The sequence below is a fragment of the Neofelis nebulosa genome, chromosome 5 (genome assembly GCF_028018385.1).
Source record: "Neofelis nebulosa isolate mNeoNeb1 chromosome 5, mNeoNeb1.pri, whole genome shotgun sequence".
In the NCBI taxonomy this organism is placed as follows: Eukaryota; Metazoa; Chordata; class Mammalia; order Carnivora; family Felidae; genus Neofelis; species Neofelis nebulosa.
Genome location: NC_080786.1, coordinates 74,012,521 through 74,039,416, shown reverse-complemented (window position 1 = coordinate 74,039,416; position 26,896 = coordinate 74,012,521). Strand labels below are relative to the sequence as shown.

Sequence of the window (26,896 nt, the reverse complement as noted above, 5' to 3'; positions counted from 1 at the left end):
GGCGGGATAAAGAACTTCGCCCTGGCACTGGAGGGCTGGGCCCCAGGGATGTTCCTGGGAGCGGCTCACAGGCCCCAGCCTGCAGCCTCAGGCCCCTGGGCAGGGGTGTGCGCATGCTCGTGATGACGCCTGCGGGTAGGTGTCTGAAACCCCAGAGATCCCGAGGTGATAAAGTCAACATGCCAGCCTGCCAAACTGTACAGCCTGAAAAGGACTATTTTTCACCACACGCATGAAGATACCATTCCTGTTCAAATATTTATTTGGGCTTGTATTCCGAAAAGACTTCTTCCTCTGTTAGGTTTAAGCACTTCCCCGTTCCCTTCTACTTCTGTTTAAGGTTATATGAGGATTTCCTTGTCATTTGTCCTAAGGGACTGATGTTTTATTTATTGAAATAGTAGCTGGAGCCTGAAAATGGTGAATTTGGGGACACATAAAGTTGTAACAATTTAAATTGTTAAACCCAAATTGCGTAGTCAAATCTTTAACAGACCATTCTGAAAACGTATCTGTTTTCTTTTAATAATAACAAAATACCCTGTGAGATTTCACATCCTTGATTTCTTACTTGAAGAATCATTTGGGATACATCTGGTTTTTTTTTTTTTTTTCTTAAGATTAAATTCTTTAAAAGCAAATTAGCTTTTAATATGAATCTTATGACTCAGCATAAGAAAGCTCTAGCCACATTATAGTTGTGGAAAATTTTCAAGAATAAACTATTCTCAGAAATAGAAATGATGCAAACGTGAGCTTTTAGATAAAAGTCTATAATGGCTCTTTGGCAAGACTCTCTACTGGATTCTAACGGGCCAAAGAGGATAAGTAAAATGTTACCTAGTCCCTACCAGATACCAGGTACTCTCTCATAAACATGGGTCATTCCGACCATAGAGTAAATCTATGACAAAGACATTATTATTTCCAGTTCATAGATAGAAATACTGAAGGTAAATGATTTGTCAAAATTGCACTGCTGAGAAAGTGCTGGGACGAGGATGTAAAATTTGGTTTTCTGACTCAAAATTTGGTATTCTTTCCACTACACTGTGACACCCCTTGGACATGAATATTAAGTATTCTAGTGGTTGTTTTTAAAATGAGAATTACTTGAGTCTGCACTTTCCCATATCCTACTCCAGATACAAGCTTTAAAGATTAAACTATAATACAGAAAAGGTGTTTCCCCTAATAAAGGGGACTTCTTTTAAATCCTCCTTTAAAATAATGTGGCATATCCATAAATAAGCAAGGAAATAATTTTTTTTTAATTAATGAAAGTTTATAAGTTGTCTTAAAACAAAATGGGATTACATATTATCTGTGAATCATGAGAATGCTAGAGGAGGTTCCCAAAATGCTATCCCAAATGAAATATCATTTTAGAGTATTACCAAGAATCCTAATGCCAAGAACTTTGGAGAGACTCTGTACCTTTAGTTTTTTGTTGTTGTTGTTGGTTTGTTTGTTCGTTTGTTTTTTTTTTTAGCATACACCTTTGAGATAAATATACCAATGCAATAAATGTTGACCAAAGTATCTTGGCTTTGCACTTATGGTTTGCCATAAAATCAAAGATAAATTCTAATGAACTGTGCAGAGGAATGACCTCATAACTAGGTAGGTAATGATACGGTCAATGGCAAAACACACAGTCCTCAGCCAGAGCTCAAGCTTAAAGTGACATCTTATTCCTTTGTTCCATATGTTTATTTTTAAAATTTCTTAAAGACTATTAAAGGAAGTAAATTAATATCCTTAAATATTCATTGGCTCAAAGGAATGGCAGTTTATGATCCACTAACATGTTTGGGTTGGTTTGAACAATACAAATAAAAGGCAGAATGTTCTACCTTGTCAACCATAGAATTTGCATGTTGTCTGGGGTTGTATCTAAGTGCAAAAGTAAAGGGTATTTGAAAATAATCGATACTCTTTAGAATATGAGTGAGGGTAGATTTAGTTGGGTTTGTGGAGAAAATGTATCCAGGAAAGAAATATCAGTAACAGGCACTCAGAAAGCAAACTGTGGTGCCTCTGTTATGACATTTTAAACATATATTTCGGAAGCGGGTTTAAACCGTTTAAACCAAGGCTCAAGTGTAACTAATATATTCCCTGATGAGGTTGATTCATCACCTGTCTCGTTGCCCTGGGTCTTAACTCCTCCCACAGATTTCACAGTTTGTGTGTATCAGGTTTAGTCATTTATCTAGTGAAGCAGTTATCATATTCCACCCTTCCATGGCTAATCATGGCATAAGCAGTTAGCACTTTTCATCTTCAAAGCTCTTAACAGCAGTTAATTAATATAAACAACCCCCTTAGGAGATAAATTAATCACACTATAACAGTTCCCATTTTACCAATTGAGAAGCTGAGGTAAAGAGGCTAAGTAATTGGCCCAAAGCCATCAAGAAAACAATATCTGAAGACGGTGGTGGCCTGAGGAGCCCTGAGATCTCAAACTTTAATAAAATGTTTGCTTCTCTCATTAGTCTTCTGTATATCGGGTAAAATGCAATATAGCCAATAGCTCTCTCCAGATGTCCCAATGAAAATGGGGTGTTTTGCTACCTACAATAAGAGCATCAGCTTGATTCTGCACAGTATCAACTAAATGGTCTTAAAGAAGCTAAGAATATCATCATCGCCAAATCCCAGTCTTCAGGTAGAATTTTACCTTCTGCTTCTGTGATCCTATCAAATCCGATCAAAGATCTGATCCCCAGATCCCCATGGCCAATATGTATCGTGACAAACATCTGGTCTCAGAAATCAAATGAAAAGGAAACTGAAAGCAGTGGGTCATTTGCCCACACCTTCAAATGGCTTACATTGAATGAAATTTGTACTGACTTAGCTAACCTCCCTAGATGTACTAACATTGTTTAGAGTTTAGATCAGATCACACTGGATAATTCCCAATAAACAGTATATACTTAATTCACTCTGTTCAATGTACAGTTCAATGTATAATTTAATTGACTAGCATCGGCCCGGTGAATGGGACACTTAAGATGTTCTTTTTTCTCACTGTTCACTGACTCACAAAATGAACTTTTATTTTTCATTTCCTCTTCTAATAAAAAGAAATCTTGAAATATCTGAAGCTGTTCTTGGATATATATGAAACAAAATATTCATGGAAATTTATTATTAAGGTAAAAAAATAAATTTGGGGTATACCCTACTAAAATTACTATAAATCTTACTACTCATAATTGACAATAATGACTCTTCCCAATTATTACTCTAAGTGGAACTGTGTGGATCCATGCTTGTATTAATCAATTCGTTTGTTAGCCAGAATCATGGTCTTCTCCCTCCTTCTTTGGAAACGTAGGATATGGATAATGAGGATCTCATCTGAAACAAACAAAAAGTACCACATAGGCTTTTTTAAACATATTTTGTTCTAAAAACAAACACTGTACCCAGTCTTATTAGCACCTAATGCAAAAACAAATTTTTAAGAAAGAAAACATTTTAAAAACCATCCTAGAGAAGCTGGGGTAAAGATGTATGGGAACACTGTACCATCATTGCAATGTTTCTCTAAACTTAAAATTAGTCTAAAATTTAAAAAAAAAATTTTTTTTTTAAAAGACAATGTAAAACTGTGTGGTAGTCTGAAAACTAGCCACCCAAAGATATCCACAACTGAGTGTTACTTTATTTGGTGGGGAGGGGTGACATGCTCTCAGAGAGTATGATTAAGGATCTTGAAATAGGAAGATTATCATAGATATCTGGGTAGACCCTAAATTTGATCAGATATATTCTTATAAGAAAGAGGCAGAAGAATTTTATAGACAGGAGAATATGGTGTGAAGACAGAGCAGAGAGAGATTTGGAGATGTCGACCTTGAAGACTGAAGCCACAAGCCAAGGAGTACTGCAGCCATTGGAAGCTGGAAGAGATAAGGAACACATTCGCCCTGAAAGTCTCCGAAAGGAGTGAACCATGCTGACACCTTGACTTCTGTCCAGTGATACTGATTTTAACTTCTGGCCTATAGAACTGTGAGAAAATACCTTTCTGAGTTGTTTTAAGCCACCAGGTTGTGGTGATTTGGTAGAGCAGCCACAGGAAACTAGTATGATTGGCAAAAAATAGAAAAGAGCCAACTGCAGAAGAAATACAGATAGCCAATAAGCATATGAAAGATATTCAATGTTACTAATAATTAAACAATTAAAGCAATTAATTGGGGTGCCTGGGTGGCTCAGTCAGTTGAGCGTCTGACTTTGGCTCAGGTCATGATCTCATGGTTCGTGGGTTCAAGTCCTGCGTCAAACTCTGTGCTGACAGCTCAGAGCCTGGAGGCTGCTTTGGATTCTGTCTGTCTGTCTCTCTCTCTCTCTCTTTCTCTCTCTCTCTCTTTCTCTCTCTCTCTCACTTTGCTGCTCCCTTGCTCAGGCCCTGTCTCACTCTGTTAAAATGAATAATGTTAAAATGAATGAATGTTAAAAAAAATTTTTTAAAAAAAACAGTTAACTTACTTACCTGTTTTCTATCAGATCATGAAATTAAAGGGATTGAGAATGTTTTAAGTCCCCTGGTGCAGTTTTTACCAAAGATATCAAAACACCCAATGAACTATCATTATAGACTAGCCAAGGTCTTACAAGCAAATACACTTTACTTTCTTCAGGAAAATATGGTATCTTCAAAATAAATCTCAAGGAATGAGTGAATAATGGACATTTGACTTTTGCTTTATAAAAAATGTTTCATTACATAAAATTTAAAATATATACAATAGTGGAGGGTTCTTATGATCAATCTTGTTTCATCTATGCCCCTTCTGGTCTCTCCCAACCTAGATTATTTTAAACAAAATACAGGCATAATATAATATTTCAGTATATATCTCTGCCTAGAGATACTCATATTAATAGATATATATTTTATAAATTTCTATGTAATTCATATGTATAATTTATATATATATATTACGTATTCATATATAATTAATATATATGTGCATCTACCTTTATTTCTTCTGTTTGGTGCTTTGGTGGAATTCTCTTTCCCTTTTCCTTCATTTTTCCAGAATTAGGAATTTTACACCAGGATGTCTTAAGAAATAAAAGCAAGAGAAAAGACTTTCCTATGAGAGTCAAAAGATTCCAAAGTCTAATTCTCTTACACCATACGGGAAAGAGACGCATATGTTTGTTAAGGTGTGTGGAAGAGAGTGTGTGAGCATATCCTACATTGCTCCTCTTGGGTCTTGATCTATCAACATTTTCTCCTTATCTTCAGCCTCTCCTCTACTTCTTTGCTACTCTCAGAAACATGTGTAAGATGCTTTCAACCCCCCCCACACACACACACATATCAAAAACAAATACCTCATCTGATTCCACAGCTTCTCTAGCCATCATTTCATTCCTACTCAAACAAATATCATTAAAGAACAGATCACGATTGTCCTCATTTTCATCTCCCATTGACTTTGCAACACAAAGCACTGAAACCCCTCTCACTGGTAAATGTTCATCAAGTGAAAGGATGTGACAGAAAACAAAGCACCCTTGGCCCCTGTCCTCATTTTTCTGTGGCCTACTTGCCCTTAAGTCTTGATCCCCTGGGCAAATTTTGGGGAATGAATCTCTAAGCACTCTCTTCCCACTGTTCTTCACTGTCTCCTTTTGTTCCCTAAACTCTACTCTCAAAAGATTTCAGGTGAGCCCTGGATTGACTGAGATTGAAAAACAATGGCTCATGTTCATTCTTCCTCCAGAAATCAAATCTCAGTGTGGCAGGTCAGTGAGATAAGAACGGAAGATGGCTATTTCTTTCTCGGTATCTTTTAGATTGATATGGAAGGATCCTTTAGGTCTCTAGTGGTTCCTAAAATTGTCAGGACTGTTCAAGCTATATTCATTTATCTGCCAGGCACAGACAGAGCCAGGTTCCCTAACAAGCCATTCAAACCTTCAGGAAGGGCTAATTTCTCAGCATATCTGAATCTTCAAGCTCTAAGTAGAGTGAGCAAAAACATAAATGAAGCAATAACAAAATGTTGAGTCACTCCAAAGATACTATTTGTATTTTGGACTTAAACTAAAATAAACTGGAAGTGTTTATCTGTTGCCAATGATAAAGTTTAAAGTAACAAAAATGATTGCTGAAGAATTAGATGATAATGCAATGTATTAAAATCTAGGTTTTTCCCAGTCAGCAAGAGATTACCTATTGCAAGTAGGAGAAAGTGAATGAAAAGGTAAAACCTGAATATTGATATTTAAAAAGACACCCTTGAGTGTTTGAAAGTAGTCAGTAATGACAAAGAAAATGTCTTCATATATAAATAGCAACTAGAGAAGTTATCACATGAAATAGTACATGTAAACTCTGACCATGCACATGTGTGCACATATACACATACATGTTCACCAATCTTGGAGGTCAAAAATTTTGCTAGAGAATATGACTTAAGTTTTGATACCTAACTAAGCTATTATTTTAGCTGATATATTTCAGAAGTTGATATAAGAGAATATAATTATTGACCTATATGGTCTTTATAGTAAAATGAAGTTTTCTTTTTGAGTGAGAGGATTATATACACAACTTGAAGCAGAAAGACAGAAAATCAAAGAAAATGAGAAGGAATCTTAGTCATTCATCTCAGGACAGACCCAAGATAATTGTAAGCTCAGTGAGGACAGGATCTGTGTTTCTCTTGCTAACTTTAATGACCTCAGCAGTTGATAAATGGGTGAATGAATAAACCCCCATTTCCCATCTTACCCAATTCCCGCTTGATCAGAAGAGATATGATAAGAACCAGAAATGGAGCAATTAAGGTACAAGTAGAGAAGAAAGATTGGAATTGAGAAATGTTGTCACCTGCTAGTCTCAATTGAGACTAGTAATTGTAGTAACAGCAAATATGGTGTCCAGTGATTGCGAGAACATGGAGTCAACAAGAGTAGTTGATCCTTTTTAAAAGTATAGATGTGGGGCGCCTGGGTGGCTCAGTCGGTTGGGCGACTGACTTCGGCTCAGGTCATGATCTCGCAGTCCGTGAGTTCGAGCCCCGCATTGGGCTCTGTGCTGACAGCTCAGAGCCTGGAGTCTGTTTCAGATTCTGTGTCTCCTTCTCTCTCTGACCCTCCCCCATTCATGCTCTGTCTCAAAAATAAATAAACGTAAAAAATAAAAATAAAAAAATTTTTTTTTAAAAAGTATAGATGTGAAGGAAAAGAAAGGAAAGCAAAGGGAAGAGAAGAGCTGAGGTGGTGGCTGGAGGAGGTGCTGGATCAAGGAAGAGTTTCACTGGCTTGTTTAGAAGGAGTAGACACAAGGGCAAAGGTAAAGGGGAATGATTTCTGAGGAACCAGACCAGTGGTGGGTCCTACCCACACACATTTATATAGCTTAGAAAAGACACAATTTGATTGAAAGACCAGTGGAAGAAGAATCTAAAGGACCCTGTGCTAGCCCTACCTTTAGTATTCATTTCCAAGTGGGCGAGCTTGGACAGGCCACTTGAGCTCTCTGAACCTCAGATTTATATCTATGCAGTATGAAGATGAGAAAATATGTAATTGGTTCATCAGAAGTTGACCAAGAGGAAAAGGGTTTAAGGAAACCCAGCACAGGAAGACTCACAAGGCACTGTTACAATGCATTTGAGGGGAACTGCTTGTGAGCTATCACCAATGACTATGTTTCTTGGGTAGGCCAGCGATTCCTGAGGTGGACAGAACCGCAGACCCAACCTGTCTTAGTAGGCCCATTATTCACTGCATCATTGGCACTGACTTGGCTGAGCAGGCCTCTATGGGAACTCCATTGTCTAAGCCAGAAAGAACAAACTGGGTCCTGTGCTTGGTCCTTTTGTATCAACATTTAGCAATCAGCCAGTTAATAAAGTCTCAAAGATTAGTATCAGTTTGAAAGGGAAAATGCACACAAAACAATTAATTAAGAGCATTAAAACAAATGCATTGCTGAGGATGGCACTGGATCCAGGAGACAAAATGGGTTAAAAAAAATTTTTTTAAAGGAATGCTCTAATTGAAAACTGGCAGCAGCAGAAGACACAGTATAGTTAAAACAGTATCTTATCAGAAAATTAGCAAAATGTAATTTTTATTGGGTTTTACAGATGTTATTTTTAACCACATCAAAAATCCCACCTCATGGCTATTGGCACAAATTGTCATAATTACTATAATTTGAAGTCTGAGCGATGGAATGGCTGCTGAGATAGTTATCTCATCCCCAGACTAAGTCTGCATTAGTTGAGCAGCCAGAAGAAGGAGCTCATGTTTTTGTACTTGGTCTGGACTTCATTTGTGTCCTTTATCCAATCTCATTCTTAGGAATATTGAAGAATAATTTTTTTTTCTACCTGAAACACTGGAGAAAATCAGGAGGTTAATATTAAGAGTGCTGAGGTCACCTTTAATTAACATACCAATCACCTCACCTCCAATCTGCAAGTAAAGTGTTGTATTTTATTCTATTTTTACATTTCCTGGTGAACTCTATCATAGTTAATGCATATACTAAATTCTGGGCATAATTATTCAACTACCTACATAAGCATGGCTAATAATGCCAAACTAAGAAAAAAGAGCTTTTAATATCCCTAATACCAATTTAACATATGTCTTTGCTACTTCGGGAGTAAAAATATGACTATACATGTCCAAAATACATGTAACTTATAAAATTAGGAAACAAGATCAAGAAATTTGTTAGAGGAAATGCTGTGGATAACTTATATCCACAGATTCACATGCCAGATCAAAGAATAAAAACAGTTATGACTGTGCTATAATTTCGATTTGGGTTAGATTGGCAGAGGGCCTAAGAGACTCAGCTGATATAAAGAGAGGAATCTCAATAAGAGAACAAAGCTGATCAGACTTAAGGAAATACTTTGAAACAAGAAAAGAAAGGAAAGGTTAACATGCTATTTTAATGATCGGCCAATGCTGAGTCATCTCATTGTTATTTTAGATCATAGAACATTTTCAAAATGGTTTCTTTCAAACTCTCAGCCATAGTTTATCTGACTTATTATAGGAAGAAGGGACCTGGATTACATTCATACATTCGACAGATATTATGTGCTGGTCCTGCTGTAGGCCCTGAACAGTTGTGAGCAAGGAGTACATACAGTAGAGTCACACAGACAGAAATAAAACAGACAACAGACACGTAAAAAGTAAGTATGTAATATAATGACACGTAGTATACATGTCTTGCAGGAAAGTCAAGCAGGGTAAGGCAATGAAGAGTGATAGAAGGGTGGCAGTTTAGACAGAAAAGCCCCCATCCCCACCCTGAATAGGGTGATAGATGGGCAGAGACTTGAAAAGTGATGGAGGAATTTGGGTGGATCTGTGGAGCAAGGGCATTCCAGACAGAAGAAATAGCAAGTGCAAAGACCCTGACATAGGAACATGTTAGGATAGAGTAGCAGGAGATGAGATGGGAGAGAGGCCTTGCGGGCCATAGCAGGGACTTTAGGTTTCGTTTTAAGTACAGTGGGAAGCCCAAGGAGAGTTTTGAGCAGTGGAGTAATGCAATCTGACTAAAGCTAAAAAGTGATTCTGCCACTGGGTAGAGAGTAAGAGTGAAAGTCACAAGAACAGTGGTGAGGCTGTTGTACAGCTAGCCAAAGGATAATAGTGGCTTTAGACCATCATGGTACTCATGAAGGGGGCAAGAAGTGTCAGATTCAGAATGTATGTTGGATATTGTACGAACAGGGTTTGCTAAAGACTGGATGCAAGGGACAAGAGAAAGAGAATAATCTGAAATGACTCCTAGGTTTTTGGCTGAGAAAATGAATGAATGTAATGCCATTCATTGGAATGGGGAAGACTTGAAAAATATGGGCTCCGGATATTGAGATGGGAATCGAAAATTAAACTTTAGTCATGTTAAATGTGAGATGCCCATTAGATGACAAGTAGATAATTAAATATATGGTCCTGAGTCCAGGAGGAAGTTTGGGCCAGAGTTATAAATTTGGAAGCCATTAGCTTATAGATGTTATTGAAAGCCATGAGACTGGGTGCAGCTAACCAGAGAGAGTGTGGATAGAAAGGAGAATCAAAACTGAGATTAGAAAAGGGGGAGAATTCCTCAAAAGGAACTGACAAAGATTACTTGACCTCTATGGGGTCTTTTCAACACAAATTAAAATGAAACAAGCTGGCTTTGAATAGATAAAGGAGGTGGTGGTTAGGGGCTCACAGTAGACTACAATCTGGATTTAGTTATCAGTAGAATACTCGCCTTGTTGTTGTTACTTCTATTTTTATACAAAGTGAGATACTGTATAAATGAGTATGTGGAGTGCGATTTTGAGGTACTTTTCCTTTACAGTAAATACTATTGAGTAAGTCTGATTCTGATGCAAGTGATCTAAGGATCTTATTTTAAGAAAGGTGGGACAATTAAGGGGAAAAATTAGCAGATTTGTATGTAAGTCCTAAAAGTAAATGCTAAAAACTAATGAGTTTTTTGGCTCTAACAATTATAGGCTAGAGGAGTCATTAAGTTTTTAAAGGGCTGCACTAGATTGGTACTAAATGAAGAATCTGTGTTTTCACTGAGAATCATGCAGTAAAGAAAAGGCAAAATCACTCTAAGAAATATTTGGGTTAACTATCTAAAACATGTTCTGATGTAAGAGTTATGAGTTACAAAAATAAAGACCATTGAGAGTCTTGAAAGAATTTAAAGGAAATGGACAAAGAACTCATCCAAGCAAAAAGTTTATAGAATTACTTGAAATGAATTTGATACCTTTAGAATATTCTACTTGCATTTGCCAAGCAGAATTACATTTATTTTTCTGCTAGATACAAATTAAATTGTAAGGAATCATTTGAGATGGGAATCAGTTGTAGTCACACCTCTATCTTCTAGAAAACAGATTTCTGTAAACATTAAACATTCAGCTTAAACATTCAGAATGAAAATGAGTCTGGAGTTTTGATTGTTTCTTTGGATTTCTTTTCTGTTTGTTTGTTTTTTAATTAGGCTTTCTCTATCAGGAGAGAAGAAAAGGTAAACGAGTAATTGAAAATTTGAAAAACAAACATTAATGAAACTAACCAGAAAGATGCCATAAGATGGAATGGGAGTTGTTGGCTTCCACATTGTGAGAAAAGGATGGTGATTGCTCTGAAAACCAGGACATTTGGCTCAAGAGCCAACAATTGCTTAAACTAAAAAGAAGAGAAAAGAGAAACAAAGGGACCATCGGAAGTAGCAGAGTGTAGTATAAGTACCTGGCATTAAACTTTTAATTGCATCCAACTCAAATGACATCCATCTTGAATAAACATATAGCTAGCTGTATGATAAAGCTACTAGCAAAACAACCATCTAAGGAATGGGCCTGCCCCCACCCATGAAGTTCCCTCCTTCAGAAAGCCCTGGGTGACCTACAGAACTGACCACCCAAGTGACCCCACTTCCCCCTTCCTGTGCCCTAAGTCCCACTCTTATGCTTTAAACTAGCCAATAGAGAACCCCTGGGTGGCTCAGTCAGTTGAGCATCAGACTCTTGATTTTGGCTCAAGTCATGATCCCAGGATGGTGAGACTGAGCACGGCTCAGTGCAGGGCTGGAGCCTGCTTAAGATTCTCTCTCTCTCTTTCTCTCTCTCTCTCTGCCCCTATGTCCCTCCCTTGCTCGTGCGTGTGCATGTGCTCTCTCTCAAATAAAAATTGATGATAGATAGATAGATAGATAGATGGACGGATGGATAGATAGATAGATAAACAAACTAGCCAATAGAGTGTACCTGTGAAACCTGAGACTGCTACCTTGGGGCCCTGCTAAAGGCAGAGCCCTGGGTCCAAGCTTTCTCTCTTTCTCTACCCCAGACTTCACTGTGCAATCCTTGGGTGTGTCTTATACCTTCCAGGACTTGTGAATAATAAATCTCATTCCTCAAAGTTCCTTCATGGTTTTTACTGAAATGCATCCTGCAACCACAAGGGCCTGTGAGGAACATGTCTGTGGGGGCTGGCTACCAGAAATACAGGTCTGGCAAGTGCCTCGGACATTTCTAGCCATAGCATCACTATCAAAAAGCTGAGACATAACACAGAGATGAAGGTCAATTAAAGCATTGAGGAGCAGACACCCTGCTGTTAGGAGTTACCTCAACAGACCCCACAGGATTCTTCGATAACTCTAGAGATCTGGCACCAAGAGCCCATCTCATCCCAGGAGCTTGTAGAGGGCACACAGACCCGAGGCAGCTCGGCCGTGTACTGTGAGACTGACAGACACATATTTGCAGGGTTTACAAACACTTTTGGCCTGTGGTGACAAGTCTAAGTAATTAAAAATGTTATGATTATTATTCACTATAAACTCTGTTTACGAAGGTAAGGAAATGTATGGTCTATTCACAAATGGCTTTCATCTCATGGTAAGAATCTACCGGCTATACATGAGACATGGTGTGAGGCATTGGAAATACAAAGATGAGCAGGACAGTCTCAACTCACACAGAGTTTACAGTTAATGGAGGGGGAGGAGAAAGGAGGCTGATAAGGACAGATGAGTAAAACAGATGCTTACAATACAAAATGGTGTGCGGTCACAAAAAAGGGAGCATAAACTCTGACTGTGGCTGGCAGAGAGATTAGGGAAAGCTTTCCAGAAAAGGCAATGTTGAGTTGAGCCTTAAATGATAAATAGGAGTGCTCAGGGTGAAAAACAATTTAAAGATTTGAACTTCAGCTATTTGGAAACAATCCATTTTTTGAAAATACCTCGTTCCCCCAATTGCACTAAATAACAGATTTTATTTTATGTAAGTCAATTCAAGTGAACATCCTGCAACTTTTATTATCATAGCAAAGTTCAGAATATTGAATCAACTTTGAAATTTAATCAACCATCTATAGCAGGCAGGTAATTACATATTAGAAATTATAAGTTTTTGTTCAATATAGGTAGAGTGAAATGCTTTGGCTTAGGGGAAAGGTACTATCAAAACAAGTTATCCTCAGGTTTACTATGAGTCAGGATTCTAAGTGGGTAATATTTAGGGAACAAAAGTTATGCTTCATGTTTCATATTTTGATTTCTAATGAAACTAAGAACAAAATGCAGAGAAATATAAACTTTTTCAAATCTCAGAGGTATGCTGTTTTTTGTTCTGTATTCTAATCTCTTTACCAGTTATCAGTTAAAGAAGATTGACTGACTGCCCCATTTTTCTTTTTTAATCTCGTTTACATGAGCTCAGAAATAAATAAAATAACACAAAGGAATTGTCCAATAAATTATGACTAATGAATTAGAAAGTGCTATTTGGTGCTTTGTGAACATTTCAAAATATTGTAAGCCTTTTTCCTCATTAAGATATCCGCCCCCCCCCCCCGCCAAAACAAAAACAAAGAAAGAAAGAGAGAAAAAGAAGAACTTCACTGTAGAAGCATGAAATATGATAACTAATAAGAACAATTATAATCATTTTCTTTAGAATACAGCAACTATGAATGACACATGTAAATAGCTCCAATATATTCATTTAATATTACTGATAATTAACGTGAGCACTAAATTAGAATTGCCTTTATCAGCCCAAGTTGTAAAGCATTGCGACAGCTTAGAGATTACTAGGGGAGCTTGATACATGGGTGAGGAATATACCAGACTGCTGATAATGAAGAAGTGTAGAGACTTTTAATTCTGTAAGTAAATAGAATGTTTTTAAGCATCGGACATCATCAAAATTTAGCTGAATTAATTGGTAAACACATCCTGCATGTTTGCCTAAATCCTTTCATTCCCTGAAGGAGCTAAATACCTTTCCTCATTTGCATCTGTTGGAATACAGAATTGTCCTAATTTTGAAATTCGAGCAAGCCCCACAAAATGCATTGGGAGTGATCTCTGTAGTGATTTTGCACAGTTTTACAAAGTGATAAAGTGATCTTCTGGATACACTTCTTTATCTTTCTTTCCCAGATACTATCAGAAAAATGAACAAGATTTTTTTAGCTTAGGAAAAGTTGCTAAAAAACAAGTTATCCCGCAGCTCCCTTTGAAAACCTTTTCTCTTGCACTCAAAATAATATGAATTCAGAACAATCTGAAATGAAGTAAAACAGGACAGAAACTGACTTTGTGATATATCTAAAAGCTGCAAATGTACGTATTTTAAACAACTTAAACTGACAAAAATGCCCACATCTGAACAGTGGTAGAATATTTGCTATAATCTGCTTACACCAGGTGCTCAATTAATGCTTGCTGAATGAAGGAGGTCCCATGGGATTTGTTTTAAGAGAAACTTGAATGAGGAGAGAAAAGTTCTGAATCTGACCACTTATTATTTCTTGAGGTAAAATAATGTTTTGTGCGTTTGCCATTTTAATATCACACAAATCAAAATACTTATTTTCCTTCCTCTAATACCAGCTTACATCAGACCATCATCACCTCACTCCTCAGTGACTAAAACAGGCATGGTGGTCTTCCTGTCCCATTTCTTTCCCCCCACCCTCCTGCTCCCATCCATCTTCCATTCTCTATGCTGACTGACCTTTCTAAAAGCTTTCCATGTCCCTGCATTCCCTTGGGTAAATCTCAAAGCATTCAAGACACTCCACACTGTGTCCATAACCAACCTCTCCAGCCTCCTTCATCTCCGCAACTGAAGCACCCACTTCTTGGTGTTCCAGCCATATTCTACCGCATGCAGTTTTTCTACACACCATGCTCTCACCCCAGGAACTTTGCACATGTTGTTCCCTCTTTTGGGAGGTTTTACTTTCTCTCCACTCTTGGCCTTCCATCCTTCCATCTGGCTTACTCCTACTTGTCTTGGAGATTTTCGTTGAGATATCATCTACTCTGAGAATCTTCCTTGACAGCTCCTCTCTTTCTAGACTAGATTAGTGATTTGCCACCCTGTGCTTTCATGTAACTAATGACTCAACATGGTGGCTTGTTTGTTATTACCTCTTAATAAATTCAAAGAATTTATTACATCTAATGTGATGCCTGGCACATAGCAGGCACTCAAGAAATATTCTGTGAGCGAATTAGGGACCTTCAAAATGAGTAGTCTTCTTTGATGAAGCTGATGTAGCAATAACTTCTATTGTAAATGATAATACAGTAAAAAGAAAGTATATCAAAAATTGAGACCTGAATCAGGTAAGTGAAAGCACTTTAGAAAATACAAAGCACTAGTTATATAAGATATTATCATTATCATCATAATTCTCAAATGCCTAGATTGCCGTTTTGACTCTGCCACATTCCTGCTCAAGAGCCCCCAGCACCTTCACTCTCTTACCACCTCTCCACATACACCCACCCCCCTTCACCTTCCACAGTGTTTCTCAAAGTGTGGCTGTGTAAAGTGGTAATCAATCTCATGGACATTTGCTCCAGGGGAACTTCTTCCCCCAGTCTTAGACCATGTGCTCTGGATGCTGCTAACTCTGCCTTGGGACCACAGACATAAAGCCTGTGACTCTAACAAGGCCAATGAGCACCTTGCATTCTCATAACCAGTGGACATGGTGCGTGAGGCTTCCTAAACTGTGATTAAGCCAGTCTAGTAAGGGTGACCTCAGAATCTCTGCAGGGAATACTGAAGCAAAAATGGCCATGCTCATCTGCTGTGTCAACCAGGCAGCAAACAACTATAGGAGTTACCAGCAGCCATCTTGCAATTGTTAGCGAAGCATCCTAGGATGAAGCCAATACGTCTATCAGCAAACAGAGACATGAAAGTGTCTGGTCCTTGGGGTATTCTCAAGCTGCTGATGCATGCCTCAGTTGACACTACAACTATCCATCATAACCAACAATCAGAAAGATGTAGTTCTGCATCTTGACACGGAATGTGACACCTCTGGGTTTCTCCTCCTCGAAAATGGATTTTATTTTAATATTTATGTATTTTGAGAGTGAAAGAACAGGGGAGGGAGAGAGATTCAGAATCCCAAGCAGGCTCCGTGCTGTCAGTACAGAGCTTGACACAGGGCTCTATCTCATGGTTTGTGAGATCACGACCTGAGCCGAAATCAGCAATCTGATGCTCAACTGACTGAACCACCCAGGAGGCCCTGGAAAGTGGATTTTAAAACATTTTTTTTTCTTCCTTATAATAATGCTTTGAAAAATAATGAAAAGTTAAGTCCATATTCAATTAGTGCTAACAAAACAATGAATCAAATTTATAAAAACAGTATTGAGATCTTTATAAGTGAAGGGTTTTATTAGCTCAAAATACTATTGAAGTAGAATTACCATCATTGATTTACTAGTCACCTGACTTCTAGTTCAGCTGCAGGTCTCCAATGTTATTAAAATATTAAGTTAATGCACAGGAAATACATTTTCTACAAAATCAGTATCTAAGGAGAGAAAATAAAGTCCATGTGATCAAGGAAGAGCAACATTAAGAAGGATGTTACTGTTAAAATTCCAGGCCAACTCTTCTACTAAATCTTTCAAAAATGTTGTTGGATCTACAGTTTTGGTCAGATCCAGGTTAACACAAACTTGTCAGAATTGCTTTCTTCAGAAGTAAGCAGTTAGATCAGGAAATAAACCACAAAAATTCCTTAATTGCTAGTCATCTAAGTAAGGTCTTATACTTTGGCTGAAACAGTAAACCGAAGGAAAGAAATACCTAGCAATCTTTTGGGGGTATTTTTTTTTTCCACTCAAGCTAAGAAAAACACCCTAACTAGCAAAGGGGTCAAAAAGAATAGAGAGGCGATAGCTCTTCAAACCTTCCTTTCTAGGTAGAATTAGCCATTTAAGCTTTGTCCACATTAGCATTAAGCTAGCAAGTCTAGAAAGTGACTTAACTCCTATCACTTTGCCAGTGTGTTTATTTAATATTAATCCCATGTGTTTTAGGAATTGGTCTGAACCGAGTTATATTGGAATTGCCTCCAAAAAGGCTTAATCATGCCTCAGGAGCATCTTAAGCTATTTATTATAATAATTTATTATTTGTTTAAAATTTATAATGAATTCATTTATAATGGGTTCTCATTTACAGAAAGTCAATATATCATTAGCTGGTTGACTGTGGGCCACTTCTTGTGTGTGCTCCTGGTATGGACAACTAATACCCAGTCCTAGACAAGATAACTCTTCTAGAGAATTTCAGATAAGTAATTTGTATTTAATGAGTTCATGGTTCAGACACAATCATCAACGGGATCAATCAGTTAACCAATAGAGACTAAAAATGACAATAATAAAGATACCGTTTATTACTTCCTACAGGAAGACTGGAGAGGGACTTTCCATAGTGTTAAGGTTCGAATTAAAATATCCTTACACAGTAGGAATAATACAGCTATACAGCTATCCCTTGTGGGAGAGCCAACACACAGACTTCAGCTCGCTATTATTGGCTTTTCTGTTTGGTAGGACTTGTTTCTTTGCTTTCCTTTTATAATGTGTATAATAATGTGCATTTAGATGCATGAAAAAATTAGCATAGTAATTCAATATTAGTATAGAATTTGAAATTAGCATAGAATTTCAAACATAACTCTCGAGGAATTATTGATAAACCTGGAACTTTCTAAAGATAAAATCTTCTAGGAGGAAACCTACTCGTTGAATACATGATGGAAATGAGGCAGGGAGGCACAGAGGAGAACGTGACACCCCTTTGCTAGCCACAGAGGCTTCCCAGCTGCAAAGGTGTTTGAGTGGCTCAGGAAGGTCATAGGAATCCTCTGATCTATACAGCTGCTCCTCTGAGATGGAGCATGCCAACTGACCACGGGTATTCTATGACAGCAGTTGGTGACTGAGTATCGGATATGATTTCTCTCTATGATGCATTAATCCTCAGGTGTGTACATAATCATCCTGCTTATCGTGCAGTCCAAGTTTTTGTTGCATTAGAGACACTATAGGTAGACTATCTGATTTCTCCATGGATGCTTTGCTGCCGGGGGATAACAGTGCCAGGAGCTACATAATGTCCAAGCTTTAAGGCATCATTTTCTCCAGCCGAGTGTTGACTGTTCCAACAGAGGCAGGAGTGGACTAGGAAACTTTTGAATGCTTAAGATGACCGTGTCTTTCAGCCACTCTCCTTTGTGCCCAGACTTCTCCAGGATAAGAGCATTTACCCTTCTGTGCCACCATGCTACTCTTGCTTGGCAAATAATCAATAGACAAGCATCAACCAACTCCAGGGGAAGCCTCTTCTGCTGCAAAGAAAAAATCTCTTCCTTTAAGTTTCCTCACCTCTATTTCTTTTTTTTTTTTTTTTTTTCCAACGGTTTTTATTTATTTTTGGGACAGAGAGAGACAGAGCATGAACGGGGGAGGGGCAGAGAGAGAGGGAGACACAGAATCGGAAACAGGCTCCAGGCTCCGAGCCATCAGCCCAGAGCCTGACGCGGGGCTCGAACTCACGGACCGCGAGATCGTGACCTGGCTGAAGTCGGACGCTTAACCGACTGCGCCACCCAGGCGCCCCATCCTCACCTCTATTTCAATGCCAGGCAAGAGTTTCACTGCATACACTTGGGTATCATTCCTAACAAAGACTACTTCCCATATGAATAAGCATATCTCTAAGTTGCAATAAGATGCAGTTTTTCAAAGCCCTTCTTATCAGGGCACTTGGTGTTGGAACTCTGGCATCATTAATAAAACAAAATATGTCTTGTGAATGAAAACCATTGCATATGTAAATATGCAATCTGCTATAAGAGAAGCTTTTTATGAGTTTATTTTCTACAAAACTTTTCAGTTAAAACCCCCAACCCTCCCCCCCCCCCCACTGCCACATAAATTTAAGCTATGGGAGGTTTGTAGCACGCTGGAAGTATGAGGAATCTCATTGATCCTGCAGTCCATCGGCACAGAAACCCAGGTGTCCTTTGCTGCCCCCAGTCTGCAAGAGAGAACCCTGAGGCGTTGGCAGGGCCCTGAACCCACCAGCCGGAGCTGCTCTGCATTTATATCACATATGCCTTGCTCTTCTGGAGGGTATTTATCGGTTTTAAAAGGGCTTTTGCTGCTGCCTAAGAAAGACTTAAAGTAAAAAATTTATTTCCGCTAATGATCAGGATGACACTCTAATTTTCTGTAGGCAACTGAGGCCCTGGAAGGTGAGGTGACTTGCCCCAGAGTCTCCCCATTAATAAATGACAGAAACTTCCTGACTTCACCTGTTACTCTCCACCTGATACTGTGACCAATCATTCTGTTCACAACTCACCTTTCTACATATCTCAAGTTTTTATTTAAAAACATTTCTTTCTGGTTCTGTTGAGCTGTAACTAGCATACAGCACTCTGTGCAGCACAATGACTTGACTTATGTGTACTATGAAATGATTACCAAAATAAGTTTGGTTAACATCCATCATCTCATAACGTGTATCTCAGTCTTAAGCTGTCTTTGGCTTCCTGGACCTCATGGGTTTATGACCCTATATTTTTATATGAAGCTTAAAGGCACTAAAGGATCCCAAGGGCAACCTCCCCCTCATGTTTGCAGTCTTAAAATTATCAAAGGCAAATGCTTCCAGATGGAGCAGTTACTTCTAACATCCCTTGGCTGAGGAATGCGCACGTAGTCAATCAAAGTCACTGGCAAGAAGGAAAGTGTGCCTCCGATGTGCCCTGGCTTTTTGACAACAGGTGTATCATAGCAATAGCATTTACAACCAAACCTTTTGACAAATGACTGCTGGAGGTCTCATATCTCAGAACTGGTTTTGAAAGGACAAACCCCTTATGAGCCAGTCCTTGACAAACTGGACCTTTTGGACAGTTGTCTCTATCACACCAATCCAAATGAACTTGTTGCTGGTCCCAGAGCCCACACACCAGGCATTGTTAAGGCCATTCCTTGTGATCCTGTCTAGATCTTCAAGGCTCGGGTTCCCGGCATCCCAACCCTCCTGTAAGTTTCCTTGTGCTCCCGGACTGGGAGTGGTATCTTCCTGTTCTCACTCCATATGTACCACTCAGGTTTTTGACCACATTCTAATGATACTAGTAAAAAATAGCAATAACAACAATTAACGTGCATTTAGCACTTACTATGTGCCAGAGACAATAACTCTTCCAAGTAGGTATTATCCCTATTTTGTACATGACGAAATGAAGCCCAGTGAGAACAAGAAATTTGCACAAGGGCAAGCAGACAATAAATGACAGAATGGGTGTTTGAACTCAGAATTCTGTAGCCTGAGCTTGTACCATTAGGCTGTGCATCATTGGCTCTCCCCTGGGTTACAAACTACCCAAAGATGTAATCAGTTTCTTATTTATCTCCGGTCACCATGATTTCTCATGCAGCCATGAACAGAATGGGGCCCCACTAAGGGTATGTCGTCATAAGAGTCAGGGAGACCATGCTCTAAAAACACAAAATCCCTCAACACTGGAAACCATTGGCTACACACACAGACACCTCCAGTCACACTCAGCATTTGGCTCTTTCTGCAGTGTCTGCAACAGCTTGGCAGTTCTAATATCTGAAGGATTAGTGCTGATCTACACTGATTGCTCACACCTGCAATTCAAACTAACCCCTGTTCCGCTTTGTGCAATCAGCCATGCCCAGGTAAGACCATCAGCTTCCCAAATGACAGGCAAACAGAGACCCACCTGACAGGTCTGACCAGACACCTGTGAGATCTGCAAAGTAGGAAGGAAGGGGGAAGGGAAGGTGGAATTACAAAATTAAAGCACCGAATGTAAACGGTAAAAGAATGAGTGCTCCGTTTACTTCGCAGAAAGATTAGAAACTCTGTAGACTGAAAACATCAAAGGTCCCCAGCTCATGAATGCAGGGCAGTAACTGGCAATGGAATTTTTACAGGCACTAAGATCCGATATTTATGGTTTTATGTATAGGAAGCCTTAGAGAAGTCAGATAGACCTTAGATTATCAAAAGTGCCAAACATAATGGTGCTTTGATTTCCAATGCTGCCTCCTAACCAGGGAACTCTGCGTGCATTTGCTAACATTGTCCTGATAATCCTCATAAGGTCCCCTTCTGGAGGTCAGGGGTGTCGATGGGAAAATGCAGTCTGTGCAGGACTAGGACAACTCGCTCAGAGCATTGTAACAGAGCCAGAAAGATGCATTGTTCTTCTTGATGAAAAGGGTCCAATTTTATCAACTACATTTTCCATTCTGAATTTCTCCTCTTTGTTTTCAAGATGTAATAACCAAAAGAAAAATGTGTGCTGTAGATATACATAAACATATGTATGTATGAATGTATGTACACGTATGTTTGTTTTAATAGTCGCAGTCACAGAAATAAAAACCACATCCCCATTCATCACGTTCTTATCTTTGGTAATCCATATTGGCTTCTCAAGGGAATGGTAGTTCAATCCTGAGTGACTGGACTAGTTCCAATTACAACCACAAATAATTGGATTTTGGTTTATTTCCTTCTTTTTATACGTGTCAGATTTTTGCAATATAAGTTTCACTAAATTTGTTTGCACTGTATGACTAACCTTTTTTAAGATGTAAATGAAGAAATATCAGAAAAGCAAAGCAGCAGGCCCGGTTTGATTTTAAAGGCACTCTATTCCAGGGACACCTGGGTGGCTCAGTAGGTTGAGCATTCGACTTCAGCTCAGGTCACGATCTCATGGCTCATGGGTTTGAGCCCCGCACCAGGTCTCAGCTGTTGGTGTGGCGCCTGCCTCAGGTCCTCTGTCCCCTGTCTCTCTACCCCTCACCTGCTCTCTCACTCTCTCTCTCTCTCTCAGAAATAAACATTTTTAAAAACCCAGTTTTTTAAAAAGGCTTTTTTTCCCAAATAGAGCCAAATATAGAAAATATACATCACAATATCCCCCATGATAAGTCACCATTTCTCCTGCTGCTGCCGATAATTAACAAAGCATTGAACCAGGGAAATTTTTCTTAATTCAAAGTTTAGTTTGGTGTTTGTTGAGATCTATAAGCTTAGAAACATCAAGGTTATGATTTCTTCTTAAGAAAAGTTAGTGACAACTTGGGGCACCAGTCCTGGAAGTGACTTCCACTCCCCCAAAAATCATTCCACTGACTTTCATTAAAGGCAAAATGATGCAGGGGCATCTGGGGTGGCTCAGTCAGTTGAGTGTCCAACTGTAGCTCAGGTCATGATCTCATGGTTTGAGGCGTGGAGCCCCACATCAGGCTCATTGCAGAGCCCTCTTCCAATCCTCGGTCCCCCTCTCTCTGCCCCTCCCCTACTCACATTCTCTCAAAAATAAACATTCAAAAAAAAAAAAAGATAAAATGATGCAACAAATAAGCAGGATCTTCTCATGCTCTTCATCAGTTTTTATCTTCAGAGCAGTTACATGCCCTATCTGGTGATATTTGTTAAATGTTATCATTACTTTAGCCAGATAGTCAAAGTTGGCTCATGGGGATATATTTGAACTTGAGTGGTTTCAGGTTCCAGTAAGAATGCCAAAGCTTGGCTCTAGATAACACACTCCCTTCTGGCCAAGCCCTGAGCCAATCCGGATGATGGTAGAAACTGCTTTGGGGTTGTAGGTTTGTCTCAACCCAAGAGAGTAAAATCTAGGGCTTTTTAACTGTGGCACATCACACCAGACAAAACGGTAGGGTGGACGTCTGAAAGCTGAGTCTCCCATGTCTCTCTCTGACATACCTATTTCTATTAAGCAAAGGAAGAAAAGAGGCTCAGGGAGCCAAGCCACCAGCCTGGCACCTTATGATAGAAGAAGCCACTGAGAACACAGGCACTTCATCTTCTCGTACTCTGTTGATTATTATTATTATTATTACCACCCCTGGGTTAGTTCAAGAAAGAACAATTCGAAATTACCACCAGTCGCTACGTGTATGAAGCCAGCCAAACACCATAATAGATACCTTACATATGATCTCATTTCATTTCAAAAGTTGGCATAGAGGTGTGGTTAAGAGCATAGGCTCTGGTCCCAAGACTTCCTGGGTTTAAATTCTGCCTCAACTGCTTCTTAGGTGTTTAACCTTAAGCAAACTCTCCATGTCTCAGTTACCACTTCTGTGAGAGAAAACCAACTCTTGTGAGGTTTCTTTGAGAACTAAATGATATAAACTTGTGACATAGTTAGCATAGTGTTTGGCTGGCATATGCTAAGCACTCAATACAAGTTAGATATTATTTTAAGCCTTAGCACCATTTCACAAATGAAAAGATTGAGACTAAGCTTGGGTTACTCAGATGGTTTTCAAAGTCGGGCCTCTGGGAACTTGCTACAAGTGGAAATTCCTGACCCCACCCAACACTAAATCAGAAACTTTGGGACAAGTCCCTGTAATCTGTATGCATATAGCCCTCTCTAGGGGATTCTAATGCATGCTAAAATTTGAGAACAAATGGATAAATCAACTTGCCCAAAGCTATACAGCTTTTATCTAAGCAATAAAACCAAGGTTTGTCTGATCTAAAGGCCTATATGCTTTCCACTAGGCGTGCTATAAATTCAGTCCCAGACAAGAATCGTGTGCTGTGCCCCCATGTCTTGACCACATATTAGTGTCCTCCTTTCTCCATACTCACAAAAGTGGTTTCTACTTTGTCAATGCAGCAGCCCCGGTCTTAGCTCTGCTACAAGAGCCTTCTGTTTCCTTTCCCCAAATTCAGAGCTTTCATAGAGTAGTAAAATCCTGGGGGTGGTGAGAGCCAGGATAAAACATTGTACTGTGGTCAGAAAAATTCAAATTCTTGATTGGTGACATTTTTACCCAGAAATTTTAAATCTGATTTACACAAAAAATGAGGTAATTTGTATATAATTTTTCCTCCCCCCTCTCCCAAATTGAAAAGGGCACAGGATTGTAAATTTACAAATTAGTCTAGTTCTCTCTCTCTCTCTCTCTCAACTTTGCTATGGCAAGTATGGAGGTTGAGACAAAAGTCCCACTGAAGTCAAGAATACCACCAGGCACTGTGGGCAGGTAGACTCAATCCACATCTGCCATCTCAATCCTGAAGGAATCAGATCAGACAGTATGATTTTAAGAAGGAAGAGAAGTATTAGTAAATAAAAACAGCATTGGATGCAACTTTGTGCTATTCTTTCTGAGATAACAATAACCTGGACAAAAATTCTCTTCCTTGAATCATCATTCTGTCTCTTCGCTTTCGTTGGAAATGATGAAACATTGCCACACTAACACACACTTCATCTTCTGGACACGATTGCTCTTTGTTGGTTTGACCTTCAGTGGGAGCTGGATGCTCTCTTTTCGTGCATAACAGTTGCAATTGTCTTCCCTTACTAGATCCTGATCCCAATGTTCAGAGGACTTTGGAGAATAGCTTAGCAATGAAGCTTATGAAAGAATAAGATCCCTTGAACAGGAACAACTAGAGTGTTGTGTAAAGTTTCATCGTGAAAATAAAGAGCACAACAAGCCCACTTTACCTTTTGGTTCAAAATTTCCATCACCACCTCCATTTCCTCATGAGTCATTGTCTTTCCAGTTTACCATTTTACCTTTGCCTAAACTCATAGATCCGATCTGCCTTGAAACCACCAAATGATGTCCCAAGTCTTTGAAAGATAACAACCCATGGTCCAGTGTGTGGTTCAGATACCAAGCCCCACGGCCAAGTCCCCTTCACACAGAGAAAGGCTAATTTCTTCACATTTTTTTTCTGGCTGACTTCCTTCTGCTGGCTCAGTAGAAAAACGCACCCATTCAGAAAAAGCAAATTCTGTTGGATCAGGTCACGTTCTGGGGCCCAAGTTTAATCCTCTGACAGGAATATTTTAACTGATAAAAAGAACCATCCATTAGGTGAAAGACCCTTACAAAGAAACCGCCCCAATACACAGCGTGTCCTAGACCAGCTACCATCAGGTTAGGCATTCCTTCTGGACTTGGGATCAACAGGAATGGACCTGATGTCAAGATCAAATCCCACGGTAGGGCACAGTGAATACCACCAGCCTACTCTCTGGATATAGCTGATAGGGAGTGCTAGCATCATTTCTGATTCAACCATTAGTGATTCTGAAACTGCTGCAAACGCACGTTGGTTTGGGATATGGTACTAAATGTTCTTAGTTTTATACGGTGGGCAGAAGCCGGGTGAGATGAACAGGAATGTATACACGCTATGGAATGAAAGCCAGAAGAGCAAAGTACTTGCCTTCAATGGAGGAGACACCCTTATCAACCTGAAGCTTGATGTTGAGCCCCAAACTGAAAAGATGGCATGCTCTGCTAGAAACCCAGCAAGCCACAGGCCCCCGAGACCTGCTCGGTTCCATATCCATATATCAAATCCGAGAGGAAAATCTAGGTGATTCTTTCCTCTGGGGTGAGGGGGAGGAGGTGGGGGGCCCTAAGGTGTATGGCCAGATACCAGAAGTTACTGAAAATATCTCCCCTGCTAACCCAGGTGAGAGCTGAAGCCAGAGGGTTTTTGTTTTATGGTGTGTGTGTTATCGGACAATATCTAAAAAGTGAAATACCTATAGTTGCTTAACTAAGGTCCCTGTTGTAACATTCCAAGTAACAACGCAAGTTACTTTGCATTTTAAAATAACTAAGTACAAATAAAATTCAAGCTTAAAAACAACTATCGCCACGTAAGAAATGTCATAATTAACTGCCACTTGGTCACCAAAACTTCCTACTGGTTTCTTCCCAAAGTCATAACTTTAGAGAGGTAACTAATCCCCTCAAAAAACTACTGTAGACATGTCTTACTCCCAGAGTCCACCTATCTTCCCAATTAATTTAGGCGAAGGGTCTTATCCACTTTATCCTCCTCCTCCACTTGCTGCACACAGCCTTCTTTTGTTACTAAAGGATTCCTGAATAGAATCGTCTATTCTGTGACCTTACAAAATTCAGATGTGCTGTTATGTTCTAGTATCACAGTGACTGTCCCCAGATTTGGGGTGCCCTATTTCCTGTTTAGTTTCTGACACTGTCTACCTTCCTTACAGAGCTGATTAATCTCGGGTGCCTGGAATGAAGGCCATGAGGTCATGTAATATTAAGGCACCAAGAAAACTTCAATAAGTGGTTTAATGTATTTGCAGTGGCCAAAATTAGAACGGCTTCCTTTTCCTTTGATTTGACAGACTATTTTTGTGCTACAATTTACAGTTCTTCCCCCTCTAACAACTTGAGTTAATTTCTACTCTGCAAAAAGTCAGAAGCAAAGAAGCTAAAGCAAAGCTATGGATTGAGATAGATCTGGGTAGGTAAAAGTGCAACAGCAAAGAAAGGCAGAGTCCCTTTCTGGCTGTTTCTAGTGACTGAGGCACCCCTGGGTTATGAGCATCCTAGCAATGGCAACTAGAGAACTGAAGAGATGTGGAGACATGTTCCCCAGTGGTGACAGTGGGGAGAGGCCCAGGAGTGGACTTCCAAGATGTAGGATAAAAGAAGAACCAGAGGCTGTGATGACCAATAAGCTTCTCCTCCTGCCAGAGCTAGTTAATGTGCTATATAACCTTTCCAGTACCCTGGAAATAAGGCCTTTTTTTTTGGAATGTGCATTATACATGCATGTCTTTTTTTATATACAATAAAATGTTTTTAGATTATACCATTCAAAATTACAAGCATTGGGGCGCTTGGGTGGTTTGGTCGGTTAAGCATCTGACTTCTGTTCAGGTCACGATCTCGCCCTTCCTGTGTTCGAGCCCCATGTCAGGCTCTGTGCTGACAGCTCAGAGCCTGGAGCCTGCTTCAGATTTTGTGGCTCCCTCTCTCTCTGCCCCTCCCCCACTCATGGCTTTGTCTCTGTCTCTCTAAAACTTTCTTTCCTTTCATTGAGGAAGTGACAGTCAAAGGCAGGTGTATCATGACGCTAATGAGGTTTGAGCTCCAGGACCCCTCATTTGCACAGGCCCCTTCGAAGGCTCTGGGAGC

At 39.4% G+C, this 26,896-nt stretch overlaps 1 long non-coding RNA gene across 1 annotated transcript; it reads left to right on the top strand.

The window, feature by feature from the left end:
* The first annotated feature begins 25 nt into the window (after nt 1-25).
* LOC131511381 (uncharacterized) lies at nt 26-11,650 on the top strand. The gene is made up of 3 exons (XR_009261494.1): nt 26-135; nt 9,059-9,200; nt 11,030-11,650. It is a non-coding gene; the product is annotated as an uncharacterized LOC131511381 (long non-coding RNA).
* The last annotated feature ends 15,246 nt before the right edge of the window (nt 11,651-26,896 follow it).